At 47.1% G+C, this 19,367-nt stretch overlaps 1 long non-coding RNA gene across 1 annotated transcript in view; it reads left to right on the forward strand.

The window, feature by feature from the left end:
- The first annotated feature begins 2,848 nt into the window (after positions 1 to 2,848).
- Positions 2,849 to 19,367, forward strand: part of LOC142753872 (uncharacterized) — a 28,356-nt gene continuing 11,837 nt past the window's right edge. The window contains exon 1 of the long non-coding RNA XR_012883015.1: positions 2,849 to 3,564. This is a non-coding gene — a long non-coding RNA (uncharacterized LOC142753872). The remainder of the gene's footprint in view (positions 3,565 to 19,367) is intronic.

Raw genomic sequence — 19,367 nt, forward strand, 5'->3', positions numbered from 1 at the left:
CATGGGGTGCACGCAGGTCTTTCACTTGGCCTCCTGTCTCCCATTCCTGGAAGAAAGGCCGAAACCATCCCCTGCAGGAGGATATCCACAGAGGAGCCCTTTCTCTTTCAAAGAGGTTCGCCAAATTAATTTTAATGAAGGTGTTTACTAGAAACACCACTGGGTTAACCATACCTAACCCACCTAGTTTCCTCGGTACTTAAGTAACCTCCCTGTTGATTAGGTTAAGCCTTTTCCCCATAACAGTTGGAAGAGCAGGCTATAGACCCGAGTCTAGAGATGTTCTTGCAACATGCACACACTGCCAAGGTAGAGCAACATGGGCATCAGGTAAGCCTTGGCCAGGTGAACCCTTTCCCTAAGGGACAAAGACCATCCCTTCCATTGGCCAACCTTCTGGGCAGCTATTGACAGCCTACCTTCCCAGTTTTTCTTGGGGTTATCACCCGGGCCAAATTCAACGCCTAAGATTTTAGCAGACCCTTTGGGCTCTGGGAGGGTGTCCGGGAGATCAAAACTGGGATCCCCCTCCAGCCAGAGAGTTTCACACTTGTCCCGGTTGATCCTGGACCCAGATGCCCGTGAGTAGCGCTCAACTTCGGACATCATCCACTCTGTCTCCCCTCTCGAGGAGACAAAGATAGTGACGTCATCCGCGTACATACGCAACCACCCTCTGAGTGGCTTACGGACCCTCCAAGTCCATCCCCACCCCCGCCAATGGCCCACGATCGAGCCGCCTAAGAAAGGGGTCGATCGCGAAAACATACAGCAAGGGGCTTAAGGGACAACCCTGGTAGACACCAGACCCAACCTTGTTCCAGTCCAACCATTCACCAGTGCAAAAGACTCAGCCCCAGCGTATAGGGTCTGGAGCCAATTGACGAACTCACCCGGTAGGCCATACCTCAGAAGCACTGACCAAAGGTACTTGTGATTCACCCGGTCAAAAGCTTTGGCCTGATCCAAGGACAGCATGTACCCCTCCCATCGGCCAGAATGTCCCTGCTCCACGGCCTCTCTGACACTGAGGACAGCACTAAAAGTGCTGCGGCCTGGAACAGAGCAATGCTGGGCCGACGAAAGGAGCCGGGGTGCAAACTGCACCAGCCGATTAAACAGTACTTTTGCGAGAAACTTTCTGTCCGTATTGAGGAGCGCTATGGGACGCCAGTTCTCAATACGGGTCGAATCCTTACCCTTTGACAGAATGATCAAGGCCGACTTGCCCACTGACTTTGGCAGAGTGCCCGAGGAGAGACACTCATTAAAAACCGCAGTCAAGAGGGGAACTAAGGTTCCCTTAAAAGCCTTATAAAACTCAGATGTTAAGCCATCTGGGCCTGGCGACTTTTTGATGGCCAACCCATCAATCGCCAGCATCACTTCCTCTTCCTTGATCAAAACACCAAGCGAGGGGTCTGCTCCTGGCTCAGGGATGGTTTCAGCCAGGAAAGCCGACATTTAGTCTCAGTTTAAATCATGCTCACCCAAAAGCTGTGAATAAAAGGATCTGTTGACCTCCAGGATCCCTGATTTGGATCTCATCAGGGAGCCTGTACTATCTACCAGTCCTATCACCACCTTACGACTCACTGACATCTTGCAGTTCTTGTAAGGGTCGGGCGAGCTGTACCTCCCGAAATCCCGTTCAAGAACCAAAGATGTGTGCCTATCATATTGCCATCTTTTGAGCAGAGCTTTCACCCCGGAGATTTGCTCACGGCTACCTCCGGTAAGTCATTATGATCAAACAAAATCAAAATACCCATTTGGGACCAAGGGTCCAAAATGGGGTTGTAAGCCTTGTGGACAATGTGTCGCGTGCCCCAATGTAGAAAAAACAAGCACCTTCACTAATGCCTCAGGTAGTAAGACCTTCAACATAACTCACTCCATCACATGTACCACCAAAGCTGTTGTGTACTATGCAGTTTGTCCTTGTCCAAAAATTTATGTCGGTCTCACTTCCAGGGAGCTAAAGGTCCGTGTACGAGAACATATGGCCGACATTAAGCGGGCATCAGGGGCAGAGAATTTGGAGAACTTGAAACCTGTGGCTCGGCATTTTAAATTGCATCACTCCTGCGACCCCTCAAAATTAAAGGTGAGGGGAATTGACCATATAATTTGTGGCACGAGAGGTGGGGCCATTAAACAAAAGCTTGCACAATGCGAGACTCGCTGGATCTGGACTCTTGGGACAATGTTTCCACATGGACTTAATGAATCTCTGAGCTTCGCTCCGTTTTTGTAGCCATTGACTCCTGTCATGGGTCTTGGTTTTTACCCTTTCCTCATTTTCTGTGTCACTTTTTAGCACTAACTACCCTCTTTCTGCCCATTTGTATATACAGAGCCATGGTATCATTCATAGTGATCATCAGAGGAGGCTATCGATTGGACCACAGTGAAAGTTCCAAATAGAGGACAACGAGGAAATAAGAACGAGAATTTATTTGATATGTTTTCCTGCATTCATATATGCACTTTATTGTTATGTGATTTTAATATTAATTTTTATACATATTGCGTTTTACTGTTACGTCACATATATACTATACGCATAGTCCTTAGTATGGTCTCTTGTTGTGACTGGCGACCTATTTCCTTTAAATATAGCATACTTATGGTGTATTGCACGATATGTTCACATGTTTATGGTGTATTGTACGATATGCTCATATGCATAAAAATTCAATTTCCTTCACATTATTTTGTCATGTACACTTAGTATAGTTTGCATCACAGTTAACAACTACCAGCTTGTTGACCTCGTATTCACATTTCATGCCATCACATTATCGGTCCTTTTTATTTTACATTTTTCGGTATCGTCGTACACTTTTTATGTTTCACCAACTGGTCCATTTATTTTGTAATATCCAGGCACAAACTTCACCAACTGGTCCATTTATTCTGTAATATCCAGGCACAAACTTTCTCCTATTTCATTTCACTCATTCCCTTTACTTGTCATTCATTCACTTCACCACAAGGTGTCTCACTCCACTCCTATTCACATTCTCACTTATTATCCTTCACCTTTTGTGATTGATTTTTTTATGTTTGCATCGGCACATTTAGATATTTTATGGTATTATCTGTAACATCTACTCTGGCTGTACTATTTCAGCTTAAACATCTATCCTGTCTAATCCTCTTCTGGCATACATGTGATCTGTGGCAGTGCGCTGATGGTATGGTTATTCTGTATAATTACAGATTTCCCCCGGGGGGGGAGTGGCCCTGGCCTCTTCCGTCCGCTGTCTATGATTGGAGCAGGATGTGGGGGGCGTGGTCAGACCTCGCCGCCTCACATCCTCTCTGATGACGTGGTACAGGAAGTGGGGCAGCGCCATCTTGGTACCCCGCATCAGACGCCGACTCTCCACATCCGGTCCATGATACCTCTCCTTACAGCATCTAATTACACACATGTACATGGCTCTATACTATATATAGGTGGGCACAAGCAGTTGTGACCCTAACCCCGGACGAAGGCAATCGCCGAAACGCGCGTCGGGTCAGGACGTTTCATCCCTGTTTCCATCATGTCCACTGGTATGTAGTGTTATCTTTTCTGTCCTGTGTAGCAAGCATAGCTCCATTATGTTCATCATTTATGGTCATCTTCTGATCTCAAGCACTTTCTGGCACTACTTGGTGCACATTACATTGGTAACTAGTTGTAATTATTATTGATGGTATATACGTATTCTGTAATTACCACAGCTATCGGCATCTGCTTTTTTACCTCTCTGTGATTTGTGCTGTTGTCATCTGATGTACCTTGATTATATCCGTGCTGTTTTTCATTAGACACGGCTCTTTATGTGACTACATGCATTTACTCCTATTTTGCTATTACACAATACGTGGACACAATATCCATACCTGGCATGTTTGACTGATCAGACGTCCTTTTTTACTGTGTGACTCATCCCCTAGTTCCATTTTTATCTGTCTCATGTTTTTATTCCAATAAAGAATCATTTGTATTTTTCTCTACATTTGTGCTGTAGTCGATCATATTTTCTTGGGTTGGTTTTCTACCTCCGGTTGAGACTAGATGTTCGAGTTTCCTCCTCATGTCCTGATACAGGCGATACCTGCTCATGGACCTGAGACACGAGATCTGGCGGAAAAACTCAGCCACCCGTTCTTTGAACACCTCCCACCACTCAGACTTAGTACCACCTAGATCCAATAAAGGTACCTGGCTCTGAAGAAACTCCTCGAATGCCTGTCTTATCTCTGCTTCTTCCAGGAGAATAGAATTCAGCCTCCATATACCTCTTCCCATCTGGAGGGACTCTGCAACATTCAAAGAAAACATAATCATTCAGTGATCGGAGAACTCCACCTCAATGACGGACACTGCCGAAGAGATGGTTTCCTCCTTTAAAAAAAACCTGTCTATTCTGGACCTACGACTACCACTGTGATAGGTGAACCCCGAGTAGCCTGGGGTATACCGAATGTGGACATCCTCCAGGTGAACATCACTAACTATTCGATTCAACTCGACACTATCATAGGCCAGTACATTTCTGGAACCTCCTCTGTTTTCGGGCCTAACGACAGTGTTAAAGTCCCCTCCAAAAATGACATGTCAGCCTGTAAAAAGGAAGGGCTTAATCTTCATGAAGAGACTTTTCCGGTCCCACTTTGTCTGGGGACCGTAGATGTTGATAAGTCTTAATTCTTGTCCCCCTCATGCGGACATCTAAGATCAAGCACCGCCCCATTTCTAACTCGATCATCTGCCGGCATGTGACCGTTGCGGTAAAAAGTACCGCCACCCCGCTATATGGCTCAGCCGCAAGAGACCAGTAGGATGGCCCACGTCGCCACTCCCTCCTAGCTTTCACGACCTCTGCCAAAAGTGACTATCTGGTCTCTTGCAAAAACAAAATGTCAGCTTCAACCCGGCCGAGAAAACCAAAGGCTGCAAATTTAGCCATATCCGACTTAATGCTTGCAACGTTAATCGATGCCAGCGTCAATGGAGTGGGTGCCGCCATCATAAATGATTGAGTTAGACGGTTTTCTTCTTCCCACCCCTTGCTTTTTCCTCTGAGGAGGACCCCTCTCCCTCTTTACCTCTTTTTAAGTTGAGGAGTCCATAACCTCCACCACCCCCCTCCCATTCTCATCTCCTGGGTCCGGGCCGACCCCCTCCCCCGGGGACAGTGGCCCCCGCAGAAGAGGAGGCTCTAAGAGACTCCTAGACTCCCTACCGTGTTCTCCCCCCTGGCCTGGGTGGCTGAAATATCCATGAGAACACGGTATCGGTTGGCGGAGCAGACCTGGAGGTGCAGGTTTTGCCTTCCTTGGTCGAGGCAGGGCCAGATTTTTATAGCCCTGTTTTGATGTTACCCGATGTCCCCTGTTTTGTTTTAGGCTGTGACCTCCCTTCCTCTTCCACACTTTCATAGTGGGAGGACTGGGAGTCCTCAGCTCTCTGCTCTCTCTCTATCCTCCTTATCTCCTCATCCAGTACCGCCTCCCCAAGAGCATCAGTATCCTGGGGGGCATCCAGGTCTGAGCCAGAAGAGTCCCCAGTTTCCTGGGTCCTCCTTAGCTCCCGTTCCCTTCTGCGTTTTTCCACCCTTTTCTGATGAGGGGTCCCCTCCTGGTGTTCGTCCTTTGCTCTTGGGTTCTATCGTCTCTGTCCACTCCCTCGCCCACGGAGACCTCCCTCCTTACATTCTCCATAGGGTTGGAGCAGACATTGACGACTGAGCACGGACACCGACTGAAAGGTTGACCTAGGTCACCACACAGATTACACCTAATCTGGTCACACGATGCGGCCAGATGGCCTACCCCCCCCCACAATGAGTGCACTTCTGCACAGTGCAGCTTGCGCTCAAGTGTGAGGGGTCGCCACACCACACACAGCTTCGGCTGCCCCTGGTAGAAGACGAGGATTCGATCTCTTACCAAGAAAGCAGATGATGGTATGTGGGGCACCGTCTGCCCCAGACGCTTACGTTTCACAATAAACGTCCAGGCTCCCGACCAGATGCCAAACTCTTCTCAGTTCTTCCGTGGCATCTCTGCTACCTCACCATATCTTCCCAACCAGGTCATGATGTCCACACAGGAAAGCAACTCTTTACGTGTAAGAACAGTCACGTTCCTGAGACCCTTCTGGCGAGAGATTGCTTGCGCAGCAAACCCTCGCCAGCCGGGCTAGCCCTTCACCAGCTCATAGTTCCCCCAGAAGACCTCAAAGCCCTCCAGATGAACAAAGCCGTTGTCAAACTCAGCCGTACCATGAGGATGTATCAAGGCATATATATCACTCGCCTTGAAGCCTATCTCCAGCAGCAGCTCCACCACCCTCTTACGAGGAGGGCATGCATCATTGCCACGCCACTGGAGACGGACCACATTCCTCCTGGCCACGGCCGGCCCGGTTTTGGGAGCGACCACTGATCTCCCCGTCTCTTTCGGAAGGCATCCAGACCATACCTATTTATCCAAAAGGATAGGTCCTTCTGCACTCACCCTACTGTTAGTGTCTGCTTCCCCTCCCTTAAGGCTTCTAGGAGGCGCTGTTGCAAACTGCCGTCCCCGGGCCCAGAAGATGAGGATGGATGGGCTGGCGGTCCACCCCACCACAATGCCCGCATACGACCTGCCGGGCTCTCTGGCAGAAGGAGCAGCCAGCCCGCCACTGGTTGACACTCCCCCCACATTATTACAAACACATTAACATCAACAATACTACCACCGCCATCAACATTACCATCATTATTAATATTACCATCACCACACATATTTGCATTTACATTTTTACTTATACTATTCCTTACACTTTTCATTCCGGCCAGGCTGGCTACAGAGTTCTTTCTCTTGTCTGTGGGTTTGATATATGGTCTTTTGTTGTTTTTGGGATCTCCACATCAGGTGCCGCTACTTCTGGGGCGCCGCCAGATGTCACAGGCGGCGTTCCCTCAGCACCCTCTGCTTCACCGACCTCCATATCTGCTGCACCATTAATATGATGTTTGGGAGGAGGGGTGCCGTCACCCCCTGTGCCTGCTAAGTCCCTCCCACCCCCACCGCCTTGCAGCGATGCAGATGGGGGGCTGCAGGCACAGCTAGAGCCGCTCCCGACACCAAACCACCCCCTCCCGTCGGGGGGTGGCCAGCAGTGCCGGAGCCTCTCCTGCCGCCACCACTCACTGCCGCCACACTTTCTGGTGTGTCCGCTGGTCGAGTCACATGACCAGCGGACTTCCGATTTTCCGGCGCCACATCCGGTTTTCGGTTCCCCCATCCACCGGCCACTGGTTTGCACCAGAGGCCGGCTTCTGAGGTTCCCCATCCGCCGGACACGGGGACACACCCCCCTAACACCTCGTGGCCACCTGCACCGCCTCCTTTACAGGAGACGGCATCTGGCACCATCTTGGCCACATTGCTCAGAACCGGCACCATTCTTTTCTTTTCTGCCCGCTTTCCCGCTCCGACCCCACTGCAGAGGCTGGAGCTGTCAGGTCATTTATTCTAAGGACACCATAAAGTAGTGACAGACACGGGGATTTCAGCGGTCTGTCACTTTTGTCTGTATGTGGAGCACTTTTTGTGTAGTCATACAGTAAACGTTACAGCATGATGCCGGGCGCTGTAGGCAAGGAGTCCAGCGTATGGCGCTTTTGCATATACGCTGGACTTCTTGCCGCAGCGCTCGGCATCATGCTGCAACAATCATTGCGTGAATACACAAAAACTACTCTACAGACTGACAAAAGTGACAGACCACCGAAATCAGCGTGTCTGTCACTGCTTGCTACTACTGGGACGCTGAGGGCAGCATAAATGACTTGACAGGTTCCCTTTAAGGGTGAGTTCACACAGGGCCGATACACTGCCTAATAGCATGCAGCGCATCCGCCCTGTGCGCCGCAGGGAATTCCGGGCGAAAAAGCGCACAAAAACTGCAGCACTTAGCCGGCAAGATAGCAGACCGGCCTCCTGGGATGATGTCTCATCCCAGGAGACCGCTGCAGCCGGTGATTGGCTGCAGCGGCGGTCACATGGGATGAAGCGTCATCCCAGGAGGATGAAACACAGACTCCTAGGTAAGTGTATTTTTATTTTTTTCTGAGTTCCGTTTTTTGCAGCAGGATCACCGTGAATCCGCCGCAAAAAACGGACCAACTGCTATTTGATGCAAGATTTAAATTCCCATTGAATTCAATAGGGAAATCCCACAACATATAAGCAGCGTATACGTAAAGACAATTGACATGCTGCGGAATGAATTCGGCAGATAAAAACCGCAGTTTTGGGCTGTTTTTCCCGGCCATTTTGCATCCGTTCCGGGCCGTGTTGCCGTTTTTAACGGCCGATATTGACCCGTTTTGCATCCGTTTTTTTTACCTATCCGTTTTAAAATCGTATGAATTTCATTTGTACATTTTTTTGCCACACACTTCCCTCTGTAGATAATGCCACACACTGCCCTCTGTAGATAATGCCACACACTGTCCTCTGTAGATACTGCCACAGCACCCTGTAGGTAGTGTCACACAGCCCCCTTGTAGGTAATGCCACACAGACCCCCTTGTAGGTAGTGCCACACAGACACCCTTGTAGGTAGTGCCACACAGACCCCCTTGTAGGTAGTGCCACACAGACACCCTTGTAGGTAGTGCCACATAGACCCCCTTGTAGGTAGTGCCACACAGACACCCTTGTAGGTAGTGCCACACAGCCCTCCTGTAAGCAATGCCACACAGACACCCTGGTAGGTAGTGCCACACAGACCCCCTTGTAGGTAGTGCCACACACCCCACTGTAGGTAATGCGACACAGTCCTCCTGTAAGCAATGCCACACAGACCCCCTTGTTGGTAGTGCCACACAGACCCCCTTGTAGGTAGTGCGACACAGCCCCCCTGTAGGTAGTCCCACACAGCCCCCTGTAGGTAATGCCACACAGCCTCCCTGTAGGTAATGCCACACAGCCCCCTGTAGGTAATGCCACACAGCTCCCTTTTACATAGTCACCCCCCATAGATGACACCCGCCTACTTTCCTGTAGGGGACGGCTCCAGGAGAATTCCCTCACTTCACTGTCCATATATGGACAGTGAAGTGAGGCACTTCTCCTGGATTGGAATCCCCAGCCACAGCGGTGGGTATTCCGCTTCAGAAGTCTCTGACGTCATTGTGTGCATATATGGACAGTGAAGACAGGGATTTCTCCTGGAGCGGAATCACCGGCAACATCGCCGGGGATTCCGCTTTAGAAGTCTGTGACGTCACTGTGTCCATATATAGACACAGTGAAGTCAGGGACTTCTCCTAGAGCGGAATCCCCATCTCCAGCCACAGCGTTGCTGAAGCTGTGCCCGGGGATTGGAGATTCCGCTCCTACAGGGAGCAAAAAAATACCCTCCTCCTCCTCCTCACATGCACTTCGCACTGTGGGGAGAAGGAGGAGAGAGCGAGTGACAGAAGACACGGCCGTCACTTGGAGCACATTCAAGTGATGGCCGTGTATTACCCAGCCCCATAGACTTCTATGGGAGCCGGGCGGCCGGGTGAATGGCCGAAAATAGGGCATGTCCCATTTTTTGACGGCCGGGTTTCCCGGGCCGTCGAAAAAATCGGTCGTGTGAATAGCCCCATTAGGGGTCTATTGTTCCTACTGCTGCCGTGTGACGGCTGTTTTATGAACGGCCATCACCCGGCCGGGAAACCCTGTCGTGTGAATAAGGTCTAAGGTCTTAATAGGGATTTAGGAACCCTGTCAAGGTTTCATTTTTTTGTCTTTAAAAATTACATATTTTAAATGTTGTCATGTAATCTGACTGTAGAACAAGAATGAAATAGAAAATAACATGATTGACAGGTAATAACAACGTATGGTTGAAGGTTAAAATTTGTTGTTCTTAAACATTATCGTTGATAAAATAGTCATAAATAACCTTTCAATATGTAATCAGTGACTCATTTGCCCAATAGACACATTTTGTTATTTTGTTCACTTTGAGTAAGACTTAACTTCTGTTTACTTTGGAGTTCAATGTTCTGAGTGTAGCTTGATTCTGCAAAAAATGTCCTTGAAAATCTGGGTAAGGTCTCAACTGCATTTTAATAATGTAGCAAATTTCTGTTTAATATATTCAGTAGTATTCATTATGCATTTGTCTGCTGATAAACAATTTCTGTAAGACCTCATGCACACTTCCATCACCATTTTCACAGCCGTTTCTCACAGATCCGTATGTCTGTTATGGTATCCGTGTTGTTTCCGTGTGTACTCCGTGTCCGTTCCATGTTTCCGTTTCAAACGGACGTTGTGCTTTCGTCTGGCTTCCATGTTTCCATTAAAAATAGGAAGTTGAACTTTATTTGAACTTGTCACATGTCCCGGTCTGTGAGCTATGGCACGTCCTGCCGTTGCTAGGGCAACGGATCCGTCAAAAACGGATGGCATACGGAAGCCTTCCATCGACTTATATGGGCCCCACGGTGACGGAATCACTGACCAAAGTAGGACATGCTCTACTTTTTACGGAACGGAACAACGGATCCGTCAAAATAACGGAAGTGTGCATGCGCCCATTGAAATTAAGTGGACATGAGGCCTAAGGCACATGTCAGCTGTATTATTCACTCTTGTTTACCTTATTAGGGTATGTTCACACGCTGAGTCAAAAACGTCTGAAAATACGGAGCTGTTTTCAGGCAAAAACAGCTCCTGATTTTCAGAAGTTTTTTTAACAACTCGCGTTTTTCGCTGGGTTTTGTACAGACGTTTTTGGAGCTGTTTTTCAATGGAGTCACTGAAAAACGCCTCCAAAAACGTCCCAAGAAGTGTCCTGCACTTCTTTTGATGAGCCGTCATTTTGCGCGCCGTATTTTGACAGTGACGCGTAAAATAAAGGCTCGTGGGAACAGAACATCGTAATTCCCGTTGAAAGCAATGGGCAGATGTTTGGAGGCGTATTAGGGGTGTTTTTTCAGGCGTAATTCGTGCCGTAAAACGCCCGAATTACGTCTGAAAGTAGGCGATGTGAACATACCCTCACTGGACGGGACTATACCTAGCCTAACATTCGTATCAGCTATATGCGATTAAATTTGTTCAAGCATTACCTTACGGTTGCAAATTTATGCAACATTGTCGGTTGCAATTATATGCAACATGGTTTGGGAACAATATATATGCTCTTATATGTGGGATACTTATTTTTGACCCGGCCGTGCTTGTGACGTCTATGTATGTTTGTTATTTATGTAAGTGTTTTTTGTTTTTTGTGTTGTTATTTTGTGATCTAGACATAGGACTGCAACTGATGCTACCCTTGTCATATTTATTTATTTATTTAATTAATTTTGTTAATAAATTTTGATACTTTTATAATTACGATGAGCCGAGTGCCTGTCTTTCCAGTGGTCATTCCCTGATCATTTTTCCTCCCCCTTTTCCTTTCACTTTTCCCCCTCTTCCGTCCCTTCTCAACTTTTTGTGATTTATATCACTGTTGCTCCCTGGTTGGCACCGTACTGACTGTACTGAGCTCATGCCGATTTTATTATGATCTGATCTCTTCATATTTTGTGCCTTAAAGGCTGTGTACAGCTTTGCAGGGCATTTTTTTTTTATTTTATAAAGGTCAGTGTGTTTGGTGTATTTATTAAAAAATAGTTTTACTTTTGGAGATACAGCTGCTCTTTATTCTCTATACAGAATAGCTGTATCGTTCGCTATTACATGAATCCATCAGTCCTGCAGACCTGACGGGTTCAGTGTCAGCGGGTCCATGCAGGATCCACCTGTAATCTATCATTTTTAAGTTATGAATTTAGATGTGATAGATTACAGGTGGATCATGCGTGTCAGAGGCACGCAGGACCCGCTGTCACTGAACCAGTCAGTCTTGCGGACCTGACGGGAACAGGATTTAGTGCTAGATACAGCTGCTATATATAGAGAATGCAGAGCAGGTGTATCTAAAAAAGTAAAACACATTTTTAATAAAAATAATTATAAAGTTACACCAAACACACTGACTGAGCTGTTTATTTAAAAAAAAAAGATGCCCTGCAAAGGTTTACATAGCCTTTAAAATAAGAGGTGCAACTACATATACAACGAAGAAAGGAAGGAAAAAGAGTGGATCATCTGGAGGCGCTGCTGCGTGGTGAAATTACGGAATGAGTCCAGATATGAAAATATCTTTTATTTAGAACAAGACGTGGCTACGCGTTTCGACGCTGAACAAGCGTCTTCCTCAGGCCAGGTACACATTGCACTTCTGACACTTATATATCAGAGTGAGTTCAAATTAACAGGAAAGAAAAAACCGCCAAGTCTGTCGGGGTCAGAGTGTGACCGTGACGTCACACCCGGTTCTGTCGTTAAGAAACATTAAAACATAAAAAACATTGTTAAAATAAATACAATGAATGGTTTGTTTAGAAGCATAAAAACTTAATGATAGTGATACATTAGGGTAATGCATAAAAATAATGGTCTTTAAAAACCGGAAATGTATTCTCATGTAGAACCCATTAAAACCAACTCAAAACAAACATTTTATTATAAATGATTAATAAAACTTTCGATGTTGCTGAAAGGTTAGAATGAATTGACTTTGGGATGAACGTAGTTGCATTGGGTTGCTAGGTTACACCGAGAGCGCTGGGACGCATCTCCGTGACCTAGACAACCAGATGAGCTACGGAGGCCGAGGATGGTCATAACATCAGGTGGAACAAGACGTGATGGACCAAGAGAACTGCAGGGGGTAAGTTGCAGAAGAGCAGATATATTTGTATACATACGTATTTACCTTGTGTCATGTGTGGAGTAGTTAATAGTTCACATAATTGGATGGAAAAGGCTTTGTATATCACATCATGTGATTTAAATAGATCTAGATATGTGATGATAAATATGTCAAACAGAAAGATATATACAATACCCATTAAAAATAGACTAATTCCTTTTGAACAATCGTATTTTAGTCTATCAATTGATGTGAGCAGAAAGAATAATATCAATAGCTTTTGTTATTATCATTACGATTGTTCAAAATACGATTGTGATATACAAAGCCTTTTCCATCCAATTATGTGAACTATTAACTACTCCACACATGACACAAGGTAAATACGTATGTATACAAATATATCTGCTCTTCTGCAACTTACCCCCTGCAGTTCTCTTGGTCCATTACGTCTTGTTCCACCTGATGTTATGCATTACCCTAATGTATCACTATCATTAAGTTTTTATGCTTCTAAACAAACCATTCATTGTATTTATTTTAACAATGTTTTTTATGTTTTAATGTTTCTTAACGACAGAACCGGATGTGACGTCACGGTCACACTCTGACCCCGACAGACTTGGCGGTTTTTTCTTTCCTGTTAATTTGAACTCACTCTGATATATGTGTCAGAAGTGCATTGTGTACACGGCCTGAGGAAGACGCTTGTTCAGCGTCGAAACGCGTAGCCACGTCTTGTTCTAAATAAAAGATTGTTAAGGATCTGCCAGGCACAGCTTCAGTATCCACACCCATAGGTAATCAGTCTGCACCTGCTTCTATGTCTGTGAGACTGACTCCATCTTCCACCACTCAGGATGGCAGGCTTAGGAGTGGGAGAGCCTATCACAGACTGGCCAGACGGAGCTAGCTCCCGCCCTCCGTCTATTTATACCTGCCTTTCCTGTTCCACCTTGCTTGTGATTCTTCTCTGTTGGTTTCCTGGCCCTGCTGCAGCTTCTTGAACTACTTGTCCCTGCTTCGTATTGACCCTGGCTTACTGACTACTCTTCTGCTCTGCGTTTGGTACCTCGTACACTCCTGGTTTGACTCTGCTTGTTCACTACTCTCCTGCTCTGCGTTTGGCACCTCGTACTCTCCTGGTTTGACTCGGCTCGTTTACTACTCTTGTTGCTCACGGTGTTGCCGTGGGCAACTGCCCCGTTTCCCTTTGTTCTGTGTTTCCTTGTCTGGTTGTCTGTCGTGCACTTACTGAGTGTAGGGACCGTCGCCCAGTTGTACCCGTCGTCTAGGGCGGGTCGTTGCAAGTCGGCAGGGACTGAGTGGTGGGTAGATTAGGGCTCACTTGTCTGTTTCCCTATCCCTGTCATTACAAAGATATTTTCATATCTGGACTCATTCCGTAATTTCACCACGCAGCAGCGCCTCCAGATGATCCATGATCCACTCTTTTTCCTTCCTTTCTTCGTTATACTAAGCGGTCCCCTCCGGGAACCGGTTCGGATCTGGCAGCAGCATATGTGGACCTACTTTTGCGATTTATGCATTCAGCCTAGGTGAGCATGGCAATGTCCCTTCTCCTCACCTACCTAACCTATTGATCCGCACAAGGTGGCGCCGTGTTTTTTCTCTTTCTTTTCAACTACATATATAGTGAACATAATGTGGAAATAGTTATTTGGTATGTGGACAAGATCAGGAATCACCAGTTCTACAAAATTTCACGAGTATGGGTCTCATATGAGTAATGTGTACTTCCGCATGAGTTCTAAATGAGGTTCTGTACGAGTTTCGATGTATTTTCTGCTTTAATAAGTCATTCTCGCCAACAGTTTAGAGGTGTTTACACAGCTTTGTACTCATGAGATTTTATAGTATCTATTGACATCTATGATTAAAAATTGGTGTCCAATCCGTATTGCATCTGATGGAGTGTGGCATCATTTCTTTTATATGGTGGCACACAGAGTATGTACTAAAAACCACCATACTAAGATATGCAGGTACAGGAAGGGACCTCTATAGCATTACCCCTGTATTACAGATCTGCACAACTCTGAACTTTATACGTTGTGCATGAGATCTAATGTTTCAATGTAATTTGGTCAATCAATGTTCTGTTTCATTATGTAGAAAATGAATATAAATTAATTGCATGAGTAAAATTTGTAAAGATTACATTGTTTTAACTCATTACAATAGGACTAAAATGTAAAAATCCAGCAAACTGGTAAAATGTGGATATGTTAGCCATGTAAGCATCCATGTGGACATGAGTCATAGTAGATTACTGTGGAATATCACATAATGTACGTCTGTAATTTGCATTTACACAAAACTGTCAATACTAACTGTAACGTCCAATGGGGTTGTGGATCCACTGAGCCACTCTCCAGGAACTGAGTAGCTGTTGCCCAGACAGGTGTAAAATAGTCACAGGTAGATGGTTCCTTGGTGGCAGCTGGATACAGGCAGACAGCAGATAGTGGATACAAGCTGGTGCCGGATTATTGGAAGCAGACTCATGCTGGATTACTGGAAGCAGGCTAGTGCGGGATTACTGGATGCAGGCTGGGGCCGGATTACTGGATGCAGGCTGGTGCGGATCACTGGAAGCAGGCTGGTGCTGGATTACTGGAAGCAGGCTGGTGCCGCAATACTGGAAGCACTCTCTACTGCCCGGCCATCACTACAGATGGTTGGGTACTGGATTGCACCCGACTCTTCCCGTGACCTCTCGTGGCGGTGGGTACTAGGGTAATAATGGGGGTTAGTGTTAGAATTTTTACCAGCTAACACTAAGCCCTGCCTTAGTAACGGACGTTGTCAATCAGCCAGCAGCCATTACTAAGACGGTTGTCACTTACTCTCTGCCTGCGGCTCCCTCGGTCTCCAGGACATCGAGAGTTACTTGGTCGGGCGTCGCCCGGCCTGGCAGACTGAGGCAGTCTGCAGCCAATAGAAGCTCAGGAACGTCAGGCCAATCAAAGCCTGGCTGATGTTCCTGAGCCCTCTCCTTATTTAGTTCAGCCTGGGATAGTAGGCCTTTGTCTGTAATTAGAGTTTCCTTGCCTGGTGCTTTCCCTTGTTTCAGACTCCCCTGAGCGACTTGTATTTAGACTTCCTGTGACCTGACCTCGGCTGGACTCCTGACTTTTCTTTGCCTTCTGACTTTTGTTTTTTCCGCACTCTCCTGGTTTGACCCTGCCTGCCTGACTCCGCCTTTTGCCCCCGGACTTGTCCATGGCGCAATAGCCCTGCCTCTCCCTCCGTGTATTCCCAGGTTACCCTTTGTTATTTCGTACTGTCTCTGTCTTTTCCGTTTGTCAGTTTCACTTGTACCAGTATAGGGAACACCGCCCAGTTGTGCGCGGTCATTTAGGTCGGGTCGTACAAGTAAGTAGGGACAGAGGTTTGGGTAGAACAGGGACCTCACTGTTTACTGTGTATTTGACATAATTACAGACCTTTTATCTGCTCTTCCCTGTTATCTGGTTTTTGTTTGCCATGGACCCTCTGGTAGTATTAACAGAGCAAATGCAGGGTCTCACCCAATTGGTGCAGGATCTGGCCCAGAGAGTCTACCAGCAGCAGCATGCCCCGCAAGTAGCCGCCCCTGTGTTACCCGTGGCAGCCTACCCTACCACACCTGTGCTGGAACCCCAAATTACCCGATCATTTCTCTGGCGATCAAAAAATGTTTGTATCTTTTCATAAGAGCTGCATGCTTTATTTTCAGTTATGGCCCCAATCTTCTGTCTCTGAGTCTCAACGTGTGGGGATCATTATATCCCTTCTGCTGGGGGACCCCCAGGATTGGGCATTTTCCTTATCTCCCATTAGTCCCCAATGCTCCTCTGTCGACGCTTTCTTCTCCACCCTGGGACATCTCTATGACGAACCCGACAGGACAGCATTCGCTGAAACTAGGTTAGGGGGACTTCGTCAGGGTAAGAGGCCGGTAGAGGAGTACTGCTCTGAGTTTAGGAAGTGGTCTGTGGAATCTACCTGGGGTGATTCAGCCCTGAAGTACCACTTCAAGCTAGGACTGACTGACGACCTGCTAGTAGGTTACTTCCCCCCGACTCCCTAGATGAGCTCATGAATCTCGCTGTCCATCTCGACCGACGCATCCGTGAGCGTCGGCAGGAACGGTCCGATCCTCTTGCTCCAGTCCATCTTCCTAGGTCTCGAGCTGTCCCAGTGCCATCTTCTTCAGCTGACTACAAGGAGGAACAGATGGAGATAGGGATCACAGGAGATCCGAAAGTTCGCAGGGAGTTCCGCCTCAAAAATGCCTTATGCTTTTACTGTGGAGACGCGGACCATCTACCCAGCGCCTGTCCCAAACGCAAAAAAGAAGACTCCGGAAAACTTCCGCGCCTATGTGGTCATCGGAGAGGTCACTTGGGAGCACAGGTATATCCCAGTTATTTTAATAAGGTCTTGTTGCCAGCCAAGGTGTCATTTTTTGGCAAGACTGGGATAGGTTCTGCGTTTGTGGACTCGGGATCTGTTGCCAATTTTGTTTCCCACAGTTTTGCTTTGTCGATTGGTTTACCCCTTTTTGATTTGTCTGTTTCTATTTCCCTGGTAGGGGTAGGCTCCTCCCCATTAGCTTGCGGGCACATTTTCCAGTCTACCCCTGTGTTTTGTTTAAAGATTGGTTCTATTCACGTGGAGGAATGTACTATGTTTGTTCTTAAGGGGCTATCCACCGAGATTTTATTAGGTCTCCCCTGGTTGCGCAAGCATAACCCCATCTTAGATTGGGTGACGGGGGAACTTGTTACTTGGGGTAAGAAGTGTTTGTCATCTTGTATGTCCCGTCGTTTTCTGGCCACCCCTCCGCCTGAGACCAAACCCGAAGGAGTATTGCTTCCTGGTGCGGTAGTGGCAACCGTAGACTCTGACCTGACCACAGAGATCACGGCCAGCCAGGACTCTGCCCCTGAAGCCCTTCCAGAGGGCAAATTGTTTGTACCCCTACACCTCCGGCTGAGGCTCCTCCAGGAGTGTCATGACTCACTCCTGTCAGGTCACCCAGGCATCTCTGGTACCAGGGACCTTGTCACCCGAGGTTTCTGGTGGCCAGGGCTGCTACGGGATGTCCGAGCCTACGTGGTCTCATGTGAGACGTGCGCCCGGTCTAAAACTCCTAGATCCTGACCTGCAGGCTTGCTGTTTCCTTTGCCGGTGCCCCAAGCACCCTGGACCCATCTAGCCATGGATTTCAGCACCGATCTCCCTTTGTCCCAGGGCAGGTCGGTGATCTGGGTAGTGGTAGACCGGTTTAGTAAAATGGCCCACTTCATTCCCCTGAAGAAATTGCCCAATGCTAAAGAGCTAGTTAACCTCTTTATTAAACATATTTTACGTTTGCACGGGGTACCTGTTACATAGTTACATAGTTACATAGTTACATAGTTAGTACGGCTGAAAAAAGACACATGTCCATCAAGTTCAACCAAGGGACGGGAAAAGGGAAGTAAAAAATTTCTACACATAGGAGCTAATATTTTTTTGTTCTAGGAAATTATCTAACCCTTTTTTAAAGCCATCTACTGTCCCTGCTGTGACCAGCTCCTGCGGTAGGCTATTCCATAGATTCACAGTTCTCACAGTAAAGAAGGCTTGTCGCCTCTGCAGGTTGAACCTTTTTTTCTCCAGACGGAGGGAGTGCCCCCTTGTTTTTTGAGGGGGTTTTACATGGAACAGGATTTCACCATATTTTTTGTATGTGCCATTAATATATTTATATAAATTAATCATGTCCGCCCCTTAGTCGTCTTTTTTTATTTTATTTTTTTCAAGGCTAAATAGGTTTAATTCTTTTAATCTTTCCTGTTAATATCGTCTCTGACAGGGGGTTCAATTTGTATCATTGTTTTGGAGGCCGTTCTGCAAGCAGTTAGGACTAGACTTCTCCTTTTTATCGGCCTTCCATCCAGAAACTAATGGCCAGACTGAGAGGACCAATCAGTCTCTGGAACAGTATCTCAGATGTTTTGTGGCCGACGCTCAGGATAAATGGTTCAGGTTTTTGGCGCTTGCGGAATTTGCCCTCAATAATCACATCAGCACATCGTCAGGAGTTTCTCCATTCTTTGCTAATTATGGTTTTAATCCCGGGTTTTCTTCATTTTACCCATGTGTATCAGATAACCCTGAAGTGGAGCTTCTCACTGGGAATTTGAGGGTCATCTGCGACCAGGTCCAGAGTAATCCCAGGGCAGCACAGGAACACCAGCGGCTTCAAGCCAATAAAAGGCGTTCGGCTAATCCTGATTTCTTGATGAGAGATCAGGTTTGGTTATCTTCCAAGAACCTCTGCCAGAGGGTGCCCTCCAGAAAGTTCGCCCCCAGGTACATCGGTCCTTATGAACTCATGGAGAGGATCAACCCAGTCTCCTTCCGCTTAAAATTGCCCCCCTCCTTCCACATCCACGATGTTTCATTCCTCCCTTCTGAAAAGATTTGTTCCCCCCATCCTTCCCATAGGGAAACCCCGTCCCAGTATTGACTCCCGACGGACAGGAGTTCGAGGTGGCCAGGTTGCTGGACAGTAGAAAGGTTCAGGGGTCTATCCAGTACCTGTTCC

Source organism: Rhinoderma darwinii, chromosome 1 (assembly GCF_050947455.1).
Source record: "Rhinoderma darwinii isolate aRhiDar2 chromosome 1, aRhiDar2.hap1, whole genome shotgun sequence".
In the NCBI taxonomy this organism is placed as follows: domain Eukaryota; kingdom Metazoa; phylum Chordata; class Amphibia; order Anura; family Rhinodermatidae; genus Rhinoderma; species Rhinoderma darwinii.